General features: G+C 37.5%; 1 protein-coding gene and 1 pseudogene across 1 annotated transcript in view; one reads left to right on the top strand and one right to left on the bottom strand.

Moving 5' to 3' along the window:
* The window catches only part of CACNA2D3 (calcium voltage-gated channel auxiliary subunit alpha2delta 3), a 908,562-nt gene that overhangs the window by 577,241 nt on the left and 310,476 nt on the right, over positions 1-20,845 (top strand). The window lies entirely within an intron of this gene.
* Positions 19,952-20,053, bottom strand: LOC129635638 (uncharacterized; annotated as a pseudogene).

Below are 20,845 nucleotides of genomic sequence, written 5' to 3'. Positions count from 1 at the left end.
TGGAGAGAAGGCATAGTATAATCAGAGCAAGGGCTCTGGACAGTTTGGCTCAAATTCTGACTCTTGTACTTGCTAGTTGGATGACCATGGACAAGATTCTAAAACTCTCGGTGCTTGTTTCTTCATCTGTAAAATAAAGATCATCATCATCATAAAACCTGCCTTTAGTAGTTTTTTTTATTTATTTATTTTCTATTGTAACAAAGTACCATTACTACCAAACAGATTGACTTAAAATACCTCAAATTTATTAATTTACAGTTTAAGTTCAAAAATCTGACATGGCCCTCACTGGGCCAAATGTCAGCAGGGCTGTAATCGTTTCTGATGACTCTCAGAGATACTTTGTTTTCTTGTCTTTTCCAGTTTCTAAAGACTACTCCATTTCTTGGCTCACTTCCCCTTTTCATCTGGAGAGCCAGCAATGGCCAAATGAGTTGCTTTCAGATCACAGTACTCTTGACTCTTGCTACCCTCTTCCACTTTAAAGAACCTTGTCATTATATTGGCCCAGGGGGATAGGGGATAATACAAGATGGTATGTTTTCAAATCAGCATATTAGCAATCTTAATTCTGTCTGCAACTTTAAGTCCCCTTTGTCTTGTAACAACATAATAAAAAATTCCAGAGATTAGAATGTAGACATGATGTGGGGATGGGCCGGCAGTGTTATTCTGCCTCCTTACACTATTCCATAGGAATGTTTTGATGATTACATTAGATAGCTCTCATAGTGGCGTAGAACAGTGCCAGTCACATAAGCAAATGCTCAGCAAATGTCAGACATGACCCCATTATGTCAGACTGCTTACTGAATTTGTGTTGCAGAGGGGCAGAGTGCTTGAGGTTCTGTCTTGAGGAAGAATCTGCTACCTTGTTCGCTGCTGGAAGGGATGATAAAAGGATGTATATAAGAATAAGAGCCAATTGCTCCTTGAGTCCTGCACTTTGCTTTCCAAAGCCAAAGCTCAAGGTCTGAAACACCCTCGGAATTATGTGCCTGTCTTCAGAAAGCATATGGTGTGTGCACGGCCAATTTTATGGGTCACAAGAATGAAATAAACTGGACAAGATCCAAATAGATAGTGTTATACTCACAGAAAAGTGAACAGTAGAAAGGCGAACTACCCTGCCTGGAATCACAGTTTATTAGTTTGTGATGGAGCTTGAGTCCAGGGTGTAGTTAAGATAATGGACACTGGAGTTGGAGTTTTTTCTCTTCTATTCTCACTAGCCGGGAGTTCTCAAGCCTTTGATTCCCCATGTGACAGATGTGGAGAAAAGTAATGCCTACCTTACACAGGATGAGCTAACACAGCTGTAATGCTTGCCACAGGGAGGGTCTGGCAGTAAATGCTAGATATGAATAGCTCTGGCATGTTTTATATGCACTAAGGACCTCATTGAAAATAATTGGAGTCGGGACAGCCATTCTCTTGATAATCTGGGACCAAACTAGCAGGATTCTGAATGTTGTCTTAAAAAGCCTATTATCATGTAGTTAAATGTTAGAGTAATGTTTATTCCATTAAACGTCCCTCCCCAGATTGCATGATAAGTAATTAGGAGATGAAAATATTGTCTAGAGAATGAATGTAGCCATTGTTCAATTTTTATATGTGCTTTGATGGTTTTTGAATCTTCCTTGTGGGCTGAAGGCTGGATTTATTGGTTGAGGTATATTATGACAATTGGGTTGAGAGACAGGCAGCATAAAGCAATGATTTCTTGGTTGGAAAGAGATATGTTGCAGGTTCTGAATGCAGCAATCTCTTGTCTTGGGCTGTTTTCATCCTACAGTAGGAATAACTAAAGATAAACATGATAAAAGACAAGATGATATTTTAATGTCTCTAGGCCTAGATACAAGAGTGCTATTCTTTGCAGACAGCCTTTGTTCATCCATGTGAGATTAGCAGTGGCATTAATTTATTCAAGATTACAGTTCAGAGGGAAAGTCTTCAAAGCTGAAGCTCTTTCATTGATGAGCTTGTTGTACTGTCTCGAGATGAAGGAGAAGTGGTGCTGTGCTCAGTGGCCAAGGCATCTCTCTGAGGAGCTGACTTTTAGAGAACAAGCCTTAGAATCCACCATTCTCTGCTTCTTAGCCACACTCAGGATTCCTTCATAGGCTTGGGGCACCCCAGGCTTCTTTAGATTTATAATGGTGAGAACAGTGGCCATGCTTGAAAAGTATGAACAGGTTGGCAGGTTTGACCTAGAGCTGCTGTGATTTAGTCCCATTTTTACAGATGCCCAGATATGTTCACAACGTTTGGCAAAAATATTGTAACCATAACTTCTTTCCTCACTAGGCCAGCTTCTTACCTCTCAATCATTTGTACTTATTGTCATGAGGATGATGGTAAGCATTGGGTTATCACAAAGACTGTTAACTTAAAAAACCAAAACTCTTTAAAATAATTTTGGATTCACAAAAAAATGCATAAATAATGTTGAGTATTCCCATGTATGTTTTTCCAACTTCCTCTAGTGATATAATCTTACATAGGCATATATGACTGTGACTCAGATCATGAGCTCCTTATTGCACAATTCAGCCTTCAATTTAAGAAAGTAGGGAAAACCACTAGGCCATTCAGGTGACAAAGAGATTCACAGGATTAGATCTGGTAGACAGAGTACCTGAAGAACTACTGACAGAGGTTCATAACATTGTACAGGAGGCAGGGACCAAAACCATCCCTAAGAGTAACAAATGCAAGAAGGCAAAGTGGTTGACTGAGAGGTTTTACAAATAGCTGGGGAAAGATGAGATGTGAAAGGCAGGGGAAAAGGGAAAGACATACCCAACTGAATGCAGAATTCCAGAGAATAGCAAAGAGAGATGAGAAGGCCTTCTTAAATAATCAATGCAAAGAAATAAGGAAAATTATACTATAGGGAAAACTAGAGATCTCTTCAAGAAAACTGGAGAGATCAAGGGAACATTTCACACAAGGATTGGCATGATAAACGACAGAAACAGCAAGGACCTAACAGAAGCAGAAGAGACTAAGAAGAGGTAGCAAGAATACCCTGGAGAGCTATGCAAAAAGTGTCTTACTGACCTGGATAACCTTAACAGTGTGATAACTCACCTGGAGCCAGACATCCTGGATTGTGAAGTCAACTGGGCCTTAGGAAGCATCAGTACGAACAAAGCTAGTGCTGGTGATGGAAATCCAGCTGAGTTATTTCAGATCCTGAAAGATGCTGCTGTGAAAGTGCTACACTCAATATGCCAGCAAATTTGGAAAACTCAGCAGTGGCCACAGGACTGGAAGACATCAGTTTTCATTCCAGTCCCAAAGAAGTGCAATGCCAAAGAATTTTAAACTATCATACAGTTGCACTCATTTTGCATACTAGCAAGGTAATGCTCAAAATCCTCCAAGCTAGGCTTCAACAGTACGTGAAATGAGAGCTTCCAGGTGTACAAGCACCTGGAAGTACAAGTTTAGAAGAGGCAGAGGAACCAGAGATCAAATTGCCAATATCTGTTGGATCATAAGAAAGCAAGGGAATTCCAGAAAAACATCTACTTCTGTTTCATTGACTATGCTAAATTCTTTGACTATGTGAATCACAACAAACTTCAAGAGATTATGGGAATAACCAGACCATCTTATCTGCCTCCTGAGAAACCTGTATGTGAGTCAAGAAGCAACAGTTAGAAGCAGACATGGAACAACTTACTGGTTCAAAACGGGGAAAGCAATACAACAAGGCTGTAAATTGTCATCCTGTTTATGTAACTCCTGTGCAGACTACATCATGCAAAATGCCAGGCTGAGTGAATCACAAGCTGGAATCAAGATTGCCAGGAGAAATAACAACAACCTCCAATGTGGAGACTATAACAGTCTACTGGCAGAAAGTGAAGAGAGACTAAAGAGCCTCTTGCTAAGGGTGAAAGAAGAGAGTGAAAAAGCTGACTTAAAGCTCAGCATTCAAAAACCTGACATCATGGCATCCTGCCCCATCACTTCATGGCAAATAGAAGGCGAAAAAGTGGAAACAATGTCAGATTTTATTTTCTTTGGCTCCTAAATCACTGCAGATGGTGACTGCAGCCATGAAATTGAAAGACTTTTGTTCTTTGGAAGAAAAGCTATGTCAAACCTAGATAAGTGTATTAAAAAAGCAGAGACATTACTTTGCTGACAAAGGTCAAAGCTGTGTTTTTTCTACTGGTCGTGTACAGATGTGAGAGTTGGACCATAAAGAAGACTGAGTGCTGAAGTATTGATGGTTTTCAAATTGTGGTGCAGGAGAAGACTCTTGAAAGTCCCTTAGACTGCAAGGAGATCCAACCAGTCAATGCTAAAAAGAATCAACCCTGAATTTTCACTGAAGGGACTGATGCTGAAGCCCCAAAACTTTGGCCTACTGATACAAAGAGCCAACTCATTGGAAAAGACTTTGATGCTGGCAAAGACTGAAGGCAAATGGAGAAGAGGGCAGCAGAGAATGAGATGGTTAGATAACATCACTAACTGAATGGACATGAATTTGAGCAAACTCCAAGCAATAGTGAAGGACACAGAAGCTGGGCATGCTGCAGTCCATGGGGTCTCAGAGTTGGACACTGCTTAGCGACTGAACAGCAACAACAAAAGTCAGCTAACTTTTAAGACCTTGTCTATGGAATGTTTCAAAGTATCTATGATACGGTAAAAAAAGAAATGTGTTCAGTTCTGTGATTTTTTTTTTTTTTTTTTTACCAAGTGACCCCTCCTATATGAATACTGTAGAGTTCAAGTAGAACCCACCAGCACCTTGCAAGCTTCCCTGGTCATGCCTTTGTCCAGTTACTCGGTCACCCCAATATAATTGCTTTTTCTGATTTCCATCACCATGGATGAATTTTACTAATTATTGAACTTTATATTAATGGAATTGTCTGGTATATACTCTTTTATGTTTGGCTTCTTTTGATCAAGGTTATGTCTAATATTCATCCAGGTTGCTGTGTGTGCCAGTAAGTACTTTGTTTTTATCATTGATGTGTTGTACTCTGTTTTTGGCTATATCATAGATTATTTTCTGTTTGGGGTGTTACAAATTATGTAGCTATAGAAATTATTCCACATGTCTTTTATGACATACCTGTGTATACATTTTTGTTGAAGATATACCTAGGAGTAGAATTGCTGCCTTATAAGATATATTATGTTCAGTTCAGTTCAGTTGCTCAATTGTGTCTGACTCTTTGTGACCCCATGAATTGCAGCATGCCAGGCCTCCCTGTCCAACACCAACTCCTGAGGTTTACCCAAACTCATGTCCATCAAGTTGGTGAGGCCATCCAGCCATCTCATCCTCTGTCATCCCCTTCTCCTCCTGCCCCCAATCCCTCCCAGCATCAGGGTCTTTTCCAATGACTCAACTCTTCGCATGAGGTGGCCAAAGTATTGGAGTTTCAGCTTCAATATCAGTTCTTCCAATGAACACCCAGGACTGATCTCCTTTAGGACTCTCAAGAGTCTTTTCCAACACCACAGTTCAAAAGCATCAATTCTTTAGTACTCAGCTTTCTTCACAGTCCAACTCTCACATCCATACATGACCACTGGAAAAACCATAGCCTTGACTAGATGGACCTTTGTTGGCAAAGTAATGTCTCTGCTTTTCCATATGCTATCTAGGTTGGTCATAACTTTCCTTCCAAGGAGTAAGTGTCTTTTAATTTCATGGCTGCAATCACCATCTGCAGTGATTTTGGAGCCCAGAAAAATAAAGTCTGCCACTGTTTCTACTGTTTCCCCATCTATTTCCGATGAAGTGATGGGACCAGATGCCATGATCTTAGTTTTCTGAATGTTGAGATTTAAGCCAAGTTTTTCCCTCTCCTCTTTCACTTCCATCAAGAGGCTCTTTAGTTCTTCTTCACTTTCTGCCATAAGAGTGGTGTTATTTGCATATCTGAATTTATTGATATTTCTCCCAGAAATCTTGATTCCAGCTGGTGCTTCTTCCAGCCCAGCATTTCTCATGATGTACTCTGCATAGAAGTTAAATAAGCAGGGTGACAACATACAGCCTTGATGTGCTCCTTTTCCTATTTGGAACCAGTCTGTTGTTCCATGTCCAGTTCTAACTGTTGCTTCCTGACCTGCATGCAAGTTTCTCAAGAGGCAGGTCAGGTGGTCTGGTATTCCCATCTCTTGAAGAACTTTCCACAGTTTATTGTGATCCACACAGTCAAAGGCTTTGGCATAGTCAATAAAGCAGAAATAGATGTTTTTATGGAACTCTCTTGCTTTTTCCATGATCCAGAGGATGTTGGCAGTTTGATCTCTGGTTCCTCTTCCTTTTCTAAAACCAGCTTGAACATCTGAAAGTTCATGGTTCACATATTGCTGAAGCCTGGCTTGGAGAATTTTGAGCATTACTAGGCATTAGTAGCGGAGAAGGCAATGGCACCCCACTCCAGTACTCTTGCCTGGAAAATCCCATGGACGGAGGAGCCTGGTAGGCTGCAGTCCATGGGGTCGCTAACAGTCTGACATGACTGAGCGACTTCACTTTCACTTTTCACTTTCATGCATTGGAGAAGGAAATGGCAACCCGCTCCAGTGTTCTTGCCTGGAGAATCCCAGCGACGGGGGAGCCTGGTGGGCTGCCGTCTCTGTGGTCGCACAGAGTCGGACATGACTGAAGCGACTTAGCAGCAGCAGCAGCAGGCATTAGTAGATACTGCCAAGGAGCTTTTCACAGCGTTTGCAGCAATGGGATTTCTGTTTCCTCTCTGTCAACACTTGATATTCTAAATGTTTTTGTTTTTAACCATTCTGATGTGTGTGTGTGTATGTGATTTTAACTTGTATTTACATGATGACTAATATTAATGAGCTCTTCATATGTTTATTGTCTATTTGGATATCCTCATGTGAAGAACATTTTTTTGCCCATTTAAAAATTAGTCATTTTTTATTGATTGTTATAATAGTTCCTTATATATTCTAGATGCTAATCTTTTATTGGATGTATATACTGCAAGTGTCTTCTCCCACTCCATGTCTTCCTTTTTCTCTCTTATGATGCTATATTTTGGTAATGTTTACTATATCAGTCTTTTATTCTATGAATGATTGTTTTTAATGTACAATTTAAGACATTTTCCTGTGACAAAGATGGATGATATTCTCCATGTTCTCTTCTAGAAGCCTTATTATTATCTTTCATTATTACACTTTGTTAAGGTTCATCTAGCATTTGATTAAATTTATTCTTTCCCCATATATATAGTCAGTTGATCCAGCAACATTTATAAAATCACAGTTTTCCTCATTGTGTTGTAATAGCACTTTTTAAAAAGAAAGATATTTTTATTTTATGCTCTTGATCTGTTTATCTAAACTTCAGTTCAGTTCAGTGCTCAGTTGTGTCCGACTCTTTGCGACCCCATGAATCGCAGCACACCAGGCCTCCCTGTCCATCACCATTTCCTGGAGTTCACTCAAACTCATGTCCATTGAGTTGGTGATGCCATCCAGCCATCTCATCCTCTGTCGTCCCCTTCTCCTGCCCCCAATCCCTCCCAGCATCAGAGTCTTTTCCAATGAGTCAACTCTTTGCATGAAGTGGCCAAGGTATTGAAGTTTCAGCTTTTAGCATCATTCCTTCCAAAGAACACCCAGGGCTGATCTCCTTTAGAATGGACTGGTTGGATCTCCTCGTAGTTAAACGTACATCAGTTCTACTCTGTTTTAATTACTTGAGCTTTATAAGTATTGTTATTTGATAATGTGAGTCCTCTAATATTATTTTGATTCTTCAAAATTGCCTTTTCTCTTGTTGTTTAGATTTCTGTAAAGCTTTTGGAATCAGTCTGTTGATTTCTAAAACTAATTTGCTTGAACTTTGGACTTGAGTATAAAAATCAACCAAAGGAGAACTGACACATCTTTAAATATTAAGTCTTCCAATCCATGTACTGGCTCCTTCCTTTCACTCAATTTTCTTTCCTTAATAGATTTGTCTTTTTTGTTGAGAGTCCTACACATATCTTTTTAAAATTTACCAACAGGTATTTGAGGGATTTGCTGCAATTATAAATTGATAATCGTTTAGAATATAGTGTTAATTTTTGTTTGCTAATATATGAAAGCAAAATAGTTTTTATATTGACCTTGTCTCCAGTGACTTAACTCAGTTCACCTATTAATAAACTCTAATTGTTAATAATCTGTATATCCTTTTTTATTTTCTGTGTGCAAAATCACTTTTGTTTAAATAATGACTTGTTTTATTTCTTCCCTTATAATCTGTATACTTTTCTTTTATTACCAGGCTAGGACCACCAGTATAATTGAAGGATAAGGATTAGTCGATGTGGTTTTCTATGATCTTAGGATAAACACTTTTAATGATTTTACCATTAAGTGTTATGTTGATGGTGATTTTTATACATATTCTCTTTAAGGTTAAGGAAGTGATATTCTGTTTGTGGCTTGGTAAGAACTTGGCTGAATGGTTGTTGAATTTTATCAAGTGCTTATTTTGCATCTATTGAAGTGATCATATTTTTTTCTTCTTTAGTTTTTTTGGTGCTGTGAATTACATTGTTCAGTTTTCAGCTGTTAAACTAAACTTGCTTTCATTGCATAAAAACAACTTTGTCATAATATGCTAAGTGTTTACATTTCACTGAATTTGATTTGCTATGATTTTAGGATCTTTGAGTCTTTGTTCAGGAAAGATACTTCTTTTTTTTTTTGTAATGCCGTTTCTTTTTTTGTAATGCCTTTTTTAGCTTTATGATAAGAGTATGCTGGCCTCAAATTGAGTTGGGCAGTATTTTTTTATTATTCTGTTCTCTGGAAGGATTTATCTAAGATTGTTATCTCTTCCTTAATTGTATGTAAGAATTCACCATTGAGGCCACAAGGAATTGTAGTTTAATTTGAAGATAGCTTTCTGTTGTTGTAGTTGTTATATATTCAGTGACTTTAATGTATGTGAGTCTTATTTATATTTTAAAATTTCTTTGTAGATCGGCTTTAGTAAGTTGTGCTTTTCAAGGGATGTGTCCATATCTCTAAGATTCTCTTTTTAGCTTAAAATTGTTTATAAAGTCCCTTTATTTTAAAAATATATAATAGATCTACAGACCTTTCCAATTTCTGTTCCTAATATGATGAACTGGTAATTTTCACTAATTTTCTCCCTAATCTATCTTGCTAAGGATTTAGTTTTATTGAATTTTCAGGAAGTAATTTTTGGCATGGTGCATCCATTTTCTGTGTCTTTGATTTCTATTATTTTATATTTCCTTCCTTTCTTTGGGTTATATTTGACATTTTTATAGGTTGTTAAAGTGCAACATTAGATCACTGATTTTTTAACTTTCCTATTTTTTTGTTAAATTCATTTAGGATTATCAATTTACTTTTAGTTGCTTTAGTAATGTCCTGCATGCTTTTAAATATCATATTTTAATTATTATTAATTAAAAAATTGTCTAATTTTTTATTGTAGCTCTTCTTTGTCCCAGGGAATATTTAAAGTATATTTAATCTTGAGGTAATTTGGATTCCAAATTTTCTAGTTAATATTTTATGATTTTTAGCCTATCCCACTGAGATATTGAATTACTTCTCTATGATTTCTATTCTTTCAAGTTCATCTAGAATTATTTTGTAGACAAGCATATGATGTGTTTTTGTCAGTAATCCTTGAGTACTTGTAAACAAAATGCATTCTGCACTTGGTGGATACAGTGTTCTACATGTCAATTAGATCAAATTGACTAATAGTAATTTTCAGATACTCTTGGTCTCTACTTCTTATTTTGTTTCCTTATTTTATCAGTTACAGGGAGTTGTGTCAAAATGCCCCGCTGTGATGTTGTATTTCTCTTTTTCTCCTTTTAATTTAGTCAGTTTTTATATATTGTTAGGTCTTTCCTATTTTTGGTATACATATTTCAGGTTGGCATTTTTCCTGTTGAATTAACCTTTTTATTGTTATATCTATTAAAGACATATAGTATTATTTATAATTACAGTGTGCTTACAAGATTTGAAAGTAAAGAGATAAGGCAAAAGGTACTAAAATATAGTCAGTATTCAATGTAATTATTAATATATTTGAGCTCACCTATCATGATGCTCTTTGCCCCACCTATTCTTTGTTGTTTTTTTTTTTCCCTTTAGTTGATTAATCTGAAAAAAAAAAAAAAAAAAACGGCAAAAATGTTTCATTACCCAATTTTCTTCTGTATTAGCTTGCTAGTAGTAAATTATTGTATTATATATTGGAGTTGTTACCCTAGAGATTAAGACACTTTTCCTTAATTTATTATAATCTACCTTAAATTATTACTTCTTTCCTGTTTCATATAATGCACATGCCTTCAAACAGTTTAGCTCCATTTAACCTCTCATGTCCTTCATGTTATTTTAACCCCAAACCATGATTATTGTAATGTTAATCAGATAGTATTTACTTTGATTTACTCATACAGTTTTTCTTCTTCTATTATTAATATAATTCCTTCCTGAATTATCATGCTTTCTATTGGGATAATTTTCCTTTTGCCTAAAGTATTTCTTTGAATTCTGCTAATAACAAATTTTCTGAAAGTGTTTTGAATTTTTTTTTTTTGACGATTTTAAATTTTATTTTATTTTTATACTTTACATAATCTGCCACAGGTATACATGTGTTCCCCATCCTGAACCCTCCTCCCTCCTCCCTTCCCATTCCATCCCTCTGGGTCGTCCCAGTGCACCCGCCCCAAGCATCCAGTATCGTGCATCGAACCTGGACTGGCAACTCATTTCATACATGATATTTTACATGTTTCAATGCCATTCTCCCAAATCTTCCCACCCTCTCCCTCTCCCACAGAGTCCATAAGACTGTTCTATACATCAGTGTCTCTTTTGCTGTCTCGTACACAGGGTTATTGTTACCATCTTTCTAAATTCCATATATATGCGTTAGTATACTGTATTGGTATTTTTCTTTCTTGCTTACTTCACTCTGTATAATAGGCTCCAGTTTCATCCACCTCATTAGAACTGATTCAAATGTATTCTTTTTAATGGCTGAATAATACTCCATTGTGTATATGTACCACATATTATTTCATTTTATTTTTTAAACTTTACATAATTGTATTAGTTTTGCCAAATATCAAAATGAATCCGCCACAGGTATACATGTGTTCCCCATCCTGAAGCCTCCTCCCTTGTTTTGATTTTATTGTCATTTTAAAGGATACTTCTCCTCAACATTGAAATTCCAGTTTGATACTTAGGTTCTTTCAGCCCTTTAAAGATGTGTCCTGTTGTCTCTGCCCTTTATTTCTATTGAAAAGACAGTGGTCAGTTTAATTATTGTTCCTTAGAGAGTAGTGTCTTTTTTTTTCCTTTATCTGACTTAAAGATATTTATCTTTAGTTTTTACAGTTTTCATTATGATATGTCCTTAAGCATGTTTTTATTTTGTATTCGTTCCACTTGCTGTGCACATATATTCTTGAATCTGTGGCTGGATGTGTATCATCAGTTTTATAAAACGTTTGTCTTATTTTCTTTTCAAATATTGTCAGTGCCCCATTCCTTCTCTTAATTTATTTGACATCCCAATTATATCAGACCTTTTGACCAGATCATATATCTATTTTTTACTTTTTCTTTATTTTTCATCATCTTCTTCTCTGTAGTTCAGTCTGGGTATTTTCTGTTTATTTATTTTCCAGTTCTTTAATCGTTTCTTGTACAGTGTCTGTCTTCTATTAATCCCATATGTTGCATTCTTAATTTCAGCCACTGTTTTCAGTTCTAGGGATTCCATTTGATTCTTTTTAATGCTTCATCTTTTCATTTATTTAATATTTAATATTTTTGTTTTTTAGTCACTAAGTTGTGTCTGACTCTTTATGACCCCATGGATTGTAGCCTGCCAGGCTCCTGTGTCCATTGAATTTCCCAGGCAAGAATACTGGGATGGGTTGCCATTTCCTTCTCCAGAAAATCTTCCCAACCCGAGGATCAAACCCATGTCTGTGGCATTACAGGCAGATTCTTTACCACTGAGCCACCTGGGAAGCCCGATGTTTGCTATTAGTCATTGGTATTTTTGAGTCCATGCCTGATAACTATAGTATCTAGATCACCTATAAGTCTATTTTTCCCTCCATTTTTAGTTATTTGATTCTGTTTCTTGAATTGCCTAGCCATTTTTGATTGTTTGCCTGATAGTGTATATGAAAAGTTTTTGAGGCTTTGAAGACTCTTCCTTTTGGGCGGAATAAATTATTTGGCAGGCAGATAGAATGCAGGCTGAGTGCCTTCAACCAATTACAACTTGTTTATTTATGATTTGTCTTTACTTTGGAGAAATAGCTTTTTCAGAGGTTTTATCTGCAAGTCTGTGCTTTCTACCTCCTGCTGAACCCTTAACTTCAATTTTTTATTTCCTAGCATTTTGCAGCTTCAAAATTCTCTACTTAATGTTTCAATCTCTTTTCAGCTCTTTTTTGCTTAGTTTCATGGAGTCTTATCTAACACATGCACAGTTTAGGAATTAGCAGATGCTTTGTTATGCTCAGTCATTCCATAGTGTCCTACTCTTTGCAATCCCATGGACTGTAGCCCACCAAACTCCTCTGTCCATGGGATTTCCAGACCAAGAATATTATAGTGAGTTGCCATTTCCTGCTCCAGCAAGTGCTTTAATTCAGGAGAAATTTCCTGCTGAATATGTAATTACTTCTCTAGGGTCTCCTTTTCTTTGGGGTTTTTTCCCTTATGTTATGACTTTCTTTGTAGTGTTAATCGCTCAGTCATGTCCGACTCTTTGCGACCCCATGGACTGTAGCCCTCAGACTCCTGTGTCCATGGAATTCTCCAGGCAAGAATCCTGAAGTGGGTAGCCATTTTCCTCTCCAGGGAATCTTCCCAACCTAGGGATTGAACCTGGGTTTTCTGCATTGCAGGCAGGTTTTTTACTATCTGAGCCACTGCTGCTGCTGCTGCGGCTAAGTCGCTTCAGTCGTGTCCGACTCTCTGCGACCCCATAGACGGCAGCCCACCAGGCTCCCCGTCCCTGGGATTCTCCAGGCAAGAACACTGGAGTGGGTTGCCGTTTCCTTCTCCAGTGCATGAAAGTGAAAAGTGAAAGGGAAGTCGCTCAGTCCTGTCTGACTCTTAGCGACCCCTTGGAATGCAGCCTACCAGGCTCCCCTGCAGCCTACCAGTTTTCTCCATCCATAGGATTTTCCAGGCAAGAGTACTGCAGTGAGTTGCCATTGCCTTCTCCGTCTGAGCCACTAGGGAAGCCCAAGAATATTGGAATAGCTTATCCCTTCTCCAGGGGATCTTCCTGACTCAGAAATTGAACCGGGGTCTCCTGCATTGCAGGCGGAGTCTTTACCACTGAGCTGCCAGGGCAGCTCGAAGTGTTAGTCACTCAGTCGTATCCAACTCTTTGTGACTCCATGGACTGTAGTCTGCCAGGCTTCTCTGTCCATGGGATTCTCCAGGCAAGAATACTTGAGTGGGTTGTCATGCCCTCCTTCAGGGTATCTTCCAGACCCAGTGATCAAACCTGGGTCTCCTGCATTACAGGCACATTCTTTACCATCTGAGCCACCAGGGAAGCTCAAAAAGAGAGACTTCCCTGATCTGGAAATGAATCTGGGACACGGTGGTGAAAGCGCTGAATCCTAGCCACTAGACCGGAACACAGTTTTGCTTGGTGAGGCTGCCCCTAACTCTGGGTTTCTCTTTTCTGTTTGGCTTACATGCCCTGCTCCCTGAATTGGGAAATACCATGATGAAAGAAATGGCAGTGAATATAGAACTTTGCTCCATGTAGTTCTCTTCACTCTAGGATCTAGTACATTCAAGTCCTTGTTTCCACCTGTTTTTCTCTGATGTCTCCAAATGTTTGTTTGTAATTTAGCCTATCTTAGTAGATGTTCTCAGGGTTAGGATTCATCTTACAGTAGCTAGTTTATCATAGAAATAGATATTTCTAGAAATAGAATTTCCCCAGTTAACACTTTCTTTTTAATTTAAAAGTTGTAAAAGTTCTTTCATTCATGAAGCTGTACTCAATCTACTATTGGTATTTGATTATGTACAGAGTTACAAAGTAGTCGTGAGTGTACAGATGCAGCTTTCTTGATGAAATGATCAGCATAGAGACACCTGCTCCTTCAATTCATATTTTATTGGTAGGAATATTACCTTTATCTCAATACAGTCCTGAATTACTTCTTCCTAAAATATGAAGTTCTATGAATGCTAATCTTAAAGGTGCTCTGCGTCTTTAAAATTAATAGAAGCTTCATAGAAGCTTTATTTTTTTTTAACTGTGTGTAGGCAGCTTAGGAAAGCTTTAAAAGCCCCATTTTTCACTTGAAAACAAATTTGCTTCATAGTCTTAGCATATTAAACACAGACCAGGACTTCCCTGATGGTCCGGTGGCTAAGACTCCCTGCTGTCAATGTGGTGGGCCTGGGTTCGATCCCTGATCAGGGAACTAGATCCCACATGCCACAACTCAGTTCGTGTGCTGCAACTAAAGATTGGCACAGCCAAATTAACAAAAAACAAATGTTAAAAAAAATGTGTAGACCAGCATCTTTCACACTTATGCATTCAGGTTTGCTATTCTAGATGTTGAGAGTAAGTAATGAACAACGTCCTTTGGGGGGATTGAAATTTGAAATGTCCTGTGAAATCCACACTAGGAGCACCATCATGGAACACATTTGTAGAACACTGTGTTAGACTAGTTTCTGTGGACATCTTGTTGACCTTATTTCTGCTTCCCGTGGTTACTGACTATTTTCAAAGGCTAGCAGGAACATGTAGATATGAAAGAGTGTATAATAGCTATGGTTATTTTGGAGTGTTTTGTTTCCTCCAAGGAATATATCAGATTGAAACAGTATATATAACTTAGCACAGTGAGTCTGACTCTTAGCTATGCACTGTCACACTTTTTAACAAGCATTGCTGCATTACTGAAATAAAGTTAATATAAGTTCTATTTAAACACATCTTTTGGTTTGATTTTCTAAGTTGAAACTGTCAAGAGATCAAATAACAGTGTCATTATATCAAAAGATAGGGAACTCTGCTTTAAACACTATCAGTGCATTTGATCTATCATATAGAACTAAGTTGGCAATTATCCTAAGAGTCAAATCAGCAAAAAAGTAAAGAATCTGAAGAGTCAAATTAGTGAGTGCACGTAAATCTGTCCTGTGGTTTTATGTAGCTATACATCTATATGACTGCATATATAGACATACATACACCTGGGTATACATACTTTGTTTTCACATTCCTAGACTGGCTCTTATATAATTAGGAAAGATACACCTTTTGTCAAGTCATACTGCTTTTTGAAATGGACACATAGAATTTCTGACATTAATACTATCCATTGTTTTCTTCCTGTTATCAGTGTGGATAAATGACACTTGATTTTGTCTTTCTAATTTAGCAAGTTTGCCTGACCGCATATATCAGATCCATTTATTAAGACTCTATGTAACCCCCAAAGTTATTGAGGACTGCTTTTGTGTTTATGCTGTAAGTTGTCAAAGGCAAGATAGAAATGTAAATATGCTTTTTTATGTCACAGACATGACTCCTCTGCTCTTTCTTCAGGGTCACACTGTGTGTGCTGACTTTGCATTTCATCTAGAACTTGTCCAGGGCTCATAGTGGCCCTAGAAGAATCAGAAGTGTCACGCTGAGAGTAACAATGAAGGATTTTAGAAAATCCTGTCTTTTGATGGGGAGTGTGACTTGTATCCTAAGGAAATAACTGCAAAACCCACATCTCCAAATTTTTTGGTGCAAGATCCAGAACTCTGTGACTGTAAAAATGGCCAAGTCCTTAGATTATAGATGAGGCAGAACTATAAAGGCAGGTGATGTCTTCTGTGGAGACACTCATGTATATAGGCAAACATTTTAGTATAAGCAAAAGTCTATGTGGCAATGGCATGGATCAAAACATTGCTGTGTAATTGCAGCTGACTTTGTATTGGGTTCTTTCAGTGTCAAGGCTCTTTCTTTTTCCTTCTGAAAGCAGCATTTTCTGTCTTATCTTCATTTAGGTCTATATTTCCTTAATCATCTTCAAGTGTTTTTCAGTTAATGTTCAAATGTCCCCATTCTGTTTTTCAAATCTCATTTGTTGCCATTTTCTCTTACATAGAGAGGAAGTATTATGTTTAGGCTACGTATTTAAGGGTGAAAAGTGTTTATAGAATCTTCATCTGTTTCCTCTGAGCCTGATCTATTTGATGACATCATTCTGTAATTTTACATGATTTGGACAATGCAAAGTGCATAGGTGGAATGTTCAGGACAGTAAACAGAACGTGTTTTTGTCATTAGCCAGAGAACCCAGGCTATAGCTTGTAATTCTTTTTCAAAAAATACACTTACAAAGGCAGGTGATGTCTAAATCCAACCAGAGAACATGGTCATAACTGATACATTTTTCTGTGGGGTGTTTCATTACACTGAATGCTGTGTATGGTTCAAACATGGATCTGGATGGAGGTTCAGTCTTTGAACACTGTGTTAACAGTTTTGATCTGGACTAGGTCATTGATAATATCAACGATCAGGGGTTTTGGAGACATTTGAATAAAATCTCTTAGTGTTTGGAATTTTGAGACAGTGATAGATGGTCATATTAATTTCATGTTAACAAGTGATGAATATATACACGGGTCACTTCCTCTCATTCTTTGTTCTTATTTTTTATTGCTCTCCCATGATGTCACATTTTTTTTCTAAATTGGTTATTCAGGGGCCTACTTAAAACTGCCCAAATGACTGAGGACTTCAGTTTGAAATACTTTTCATAGCGGCAGTTGGGGCATCATTTCCTATGACCTCCATGTCTTGGTCATCTGAGTTTTGTTTGACCCATTAAATAATAAAGAGGTCAGAGCATAGAAGAGAGAATCTTACTGAAGATTTATGAAATGTCAAAGTTGAACAAATGTATGATCTGTTTAATTTCAGTAAGAATAAAAGCTTGAACTGACTGGTATGAAAACATCAAGGGAAGTAAAACTTTTTAGAACTTCCAGAAGTGGGGACTCACTGGTTCTCCCACTGTAATGCTTAGGGACTCTTCCTGGTGGGAAAGTATCATCTGGTGAAAACTTCCTGTTTCTGTCATACTGTGTGGCACCCTTGCACCTTGAGGGTCCTGGTCCAATACAAGAGTTAATCCAAGTGCTGAACACTGTTTAGCTGTCTCAGGACATTTGTTTTCTGTTCATGGATTTAGTAATTTTAATGTAAATAGGCACCCCAGCAGCTGTGTCCCCTTAAGCATATTTTATTTAGCAGCTGAGTTATCCATGTCACTTGGCAGCTATAGATTTTCAGTTTTTCCTTGTGCCAAGAGGGCAGCTGGAATAATTTGAGTACTCATTAATTTGTGAGAAATATGAGCTGTGTACTGCAGACAACATGAGTCTTCTGTATGGTGCTGTACCAGGATAAGCAGATCAGAGTAGAAGCAATTTGCCCTATCCCAAAGGGGCCCTAGGATTTTAATAAGCTGGTTATGAAAATTCTATTTCTTTGCAATTTGAAGCATCTAATTAGAGCCCGTAATTTCTCTCTTAAAACGAGAGTGGATGAAGGTTAACGTTAGGCCTCCCGGGTCCTTTCACATTCATTTACAGAGAGAAATCAGGTAACAGTTGTAGCTAATTAGAACAGGGAATTAAATATTTAGTCCATCTTGATTTAACTTGGAGAACACATGCATGATTTTGGGGTATGGAAAATGATAAAGAGAAGTGAAATTTAATTTTTAATCAAAGATAAACTTAAAGGCAGTATAATAATTTTAACACTGATGATCCTAACCCGACAGCCAGAGTGGCAATTGCTTCTAGCCATCTGAACTGTCAAGATAAAGGAAGATGATGTCGATTTAATTTCATCACTCAACATGTTTCTCAAGTTCAAACAACTGGGATTTATGCCATCTGCGTAAAGTACAAAGAATTCCATGATTTCTATCATATCAGTGACATAACAAAACCACCTTTTGGGTGTTTCAGAATTTGGATTTTGAGTTTGAGTGAGTGTGTGTTTGGTAACCATCCTAAGGAGATATATCATTCATAGGCATTTCTTTTAAGAAAGGACACTTGTCTAATAAAATTGCTCCCTGAGAGGAATCTATGAGGCAGGACCCCTGTGGAAATGGGACTGCATTATGTGGAATAAAGTCTGACTTTGCCATAAACTGATACTGAAACTCCTACATGCTGAAGACAATAAGTCATTCTTCTCTTGTCATAACCTGATCCAAATTATCTTCCTAAAGTTAGATTCAATTAAGTCAGGACATGCATATCTAAAAGAAATCCCTCAGATCCAATCCCATGATTGATCTTTTCTCCAGGGCCTGACACAAGGGCAAAGCATCTTCAGAGTGCACTCCGTTCATAGGATAGCTCCCAGGACTCCTGTAACTTACCCAGAAGCAGGCTGTTAGGATGCCAGAATACTGTGAAAGGGTGACCGTGAGGGGAAATGATGAGAAGTCTTTGAAAAATAGAAAGATTCCAAAGAGTAACTCTATGGCAGCAATTCTCTAACTTTTTTAGGGAGGTGATTTATCATGGCTGGTGAATCCCATCACAACTGCGGTTATTTCATCTGGGTGATGCTTGAAACATCTTTGCAGATTTGTGTAAAATAAATGGCAGCTCTCAAAGACCATCTTACTTTGCTACATTGGCTTCCAGTTGCCAGTTATTATAAAATGGTTTCTGATGGCAATAATCCTTTGAAAATCGCCTGTTATTGGGGATAATAGCTGGTTGTCAGAGCATTAACCACTCTCGACTTCTCTTTGGGCTATTACATAACAAAAGAATGAACTGGTGGTGAGTCTGCCAGGTGTATTAAATTATATCATGCATTATAGAAGTTCTGTGATGGGGATTAGCATCCAGAAAAGACCATCAGACATTGCCAAACTCATTATCTGCTGAGGCAGGAGTCTGGCCTCAGGCCTGGGCATACAAGGCTTGGGTTGTAACTATTATAAGCCACTGGGTCCATTCCTTCTCTGCCCTAGTACGGAGATGGACAAATAGCCCACCAGTATTTCTTCTCTGTTTTCCACATCTAAAGAAAATTGAAGTATACTGCTTTAACCATGGTCAGCTTCACAGCTGTATTGGCTTATTTATTCATTTGTCTGGTTTCTTAATGGCAGGTATACCTACTGGGCAGTCTTCAGTAGTCATAGAATTTGGTGGACCCTCCCAACACCTCTTGGGATTCTAGGTTTTGTTCTCTAGTTCCCTTAGAACAAGAAATGTAGATGGTGGGCATGATGTCTGGGAGGCTCTGCTACAGTGACTCAGGCACTTACAGTTTCCAAAAGGGAGAACCATCGAATGAAACGATGGTTGAATATCCATGGAAATAAGCTTTCGGCTGCAAATATTCACACAAATCAGGGCTTGCCTGTTCTCAACAGCTCTGGATGATCCTTCAAGTAGCCATTGGCCCAGACTGTTTCTGATGACCTGTGGAATGGTGCTGCTTCCAATATTCAGTGGAACATACTTATGAGACCTATTTCATAACATTTCATCTCTAACATGTAAGCCCTCAACTGTGCATTTTCCTACCTGAGTGTCATCTGTATAAAGTCAGGTCTTGTGTTAACATTGAACCCCTAGTGCCTCCTATAAAGCCTGATGTATAGTATATGCTATGTAAATATCTGCTGAATGAAAATGAATGGAAATTTCTGATTATCTTTTACTGAAAAATATTTACTTTTTAACAAAAGTATTATATATTTACTGTAGAAAATTTGTTAAAAAAAAAAAAAAGCAGTTAATAGGAAAGAAGTATCACTGGTATTAGATCCTTTTTGCATGCATCTTTCCATTATTTTTTTCTATGTATGTGTACTTTTAATTTTTTTTTGATTGGATAAGACTGTCCATGGCATTTTGATAAGAACAGATACTACACTGGATCTTAGCCATAAAGCCGAGAAGCTATGTCCATGGCATTTTGGAACCTATTTTGTCTGTTTAGTGATGTCTTTTCAAGTCAGTAAGTGATCAACTTTACCATTATTTGTAATGGCTTCATTAAAGTCACTGAGTGAACATACTACAACCCCCTTCTGTGGGCACGTTTAGATTATAATTTTTCTCTAGTATGAACAGTGTTTTCCAATAATATGTTCTCTAATGAACATATGTCCTTTATGGAAAATCTTTGCTTCACTCTCTGATGGTGTCCTTGGGCAACATGGAGAGATAAACAAAGATGATATCCAACATATTAAAGCTTCTGAAAAGACAAATTAATTTGGTGGATAGAAAGGAAGGCAAATCATGCTTTCATGGAATATAAGGCATCTACATTTTTTCTAAAATTGAAAGGACAACATTATCTTACTGAAATCATCAGTGGCTAAATGTTTAGATGCCATGGAATTTGGATTGTTACATTGGTTCTATCTGAACATTTTAGCAAAAAAAAAAAAAAAAAAATTCAACTTGGTGGTAAAAAAATAATTCCTAGAAGTGATTTCCAAGAAATGGAATTGCCATGTCAAAGGTCATGTGCATTTCACATATTTGAAACATATGGCCAAGTTATTTTCAGGAAGCTATAACAATTTATATTCCCACCAGTGGAAAGACTATTTCCTAATATTTTTATTGTCATTAACAAATCATTTCCAATTTAATAGCAAACCCCCCCAAAATAACACCTCAAAACTCTTATTTTTATTTTAATTTATATTTGTATTTATGCATAAAAGTAGGGTTGGACATTTTG

The sequence above is a fragment of the Bubalus kerabau genome, chromosome 20, assembly GCF_029407905.1.
Source record: "Bubalus kerabau isolate K-KA32 ecotype Philippines breed swamp buffalo chromosome 20, PCC_UOA_SB_1v2, whole genome shotgun sequence".
Lineage (NCBI taxonomy): Eukaryota > Metazoa > Chordata > Mammalia > Artiodactyla > Bovidae > Bubalus > Bubalus kerabau.
Note: the sequence above shows the minus strand (reverse complement) of the source record. Positions and strands in the feature narration are given on the sequence as shown.